The following is a 314-nucleotide window of genomic DNA, read 5'->3' on the forward strand; positions in this document are numbered from 1 at the left end:
TTTTCAAGTGTATATGAAACATACTACATATTTACCTGTTGTATTATTTTGTACAGTTGTAAATTACAATAAATAAATAATAAAAAAAAAAAATTATGTTTTTATTAAGCCATATTTGGATTGTAATATTCATTAGGCTGAGATTGCACTATGTACTTTTAGTTTTGTTACAATTATTTCAAGAGAATGTATTTTCTAAAAAAAACTGTGTTTTTCTCATTCTATGACATTACTATGCAAACAATAAAATTACGAAACGTCGCCAAAAGATAGTTAGTTAGTTATTATAAGTTGTATTGACTGATCCTGATATA

At 23.6% G+C, this 314-nt stretch overlaps 1 long non-coding RNA gene across 1 annotated transcript in view; it reads left to right on the top strand.

The window, feature by feature from the left end:
- The window catches only part of LOC136795311 (uncharacterized), a 707,978-nt gene that overhangs the window by 337,292 nt on the left and 370,372 nt on the right, over window positions 1–314 (top strand). The window lies entirely within an intron of this gene.

The sequence above is a fragment of the Halyomorpha halys genome, unplaced genomic scaffold, assembly GCF_000696795.3.
Source record: "Halyomorpha halys isolate HHAL.00 unplaced genomic scaffold, Hhal_1.1 Scaffold22.1, whole genome shotgun sequence".
Classification (NCBI taxonomy): Eukaryota; Metazoa; Arthropoda; class Insecta; order Hemiptera; family Pentatomidae; genus Halyomorpha; species Halyomorpha halys.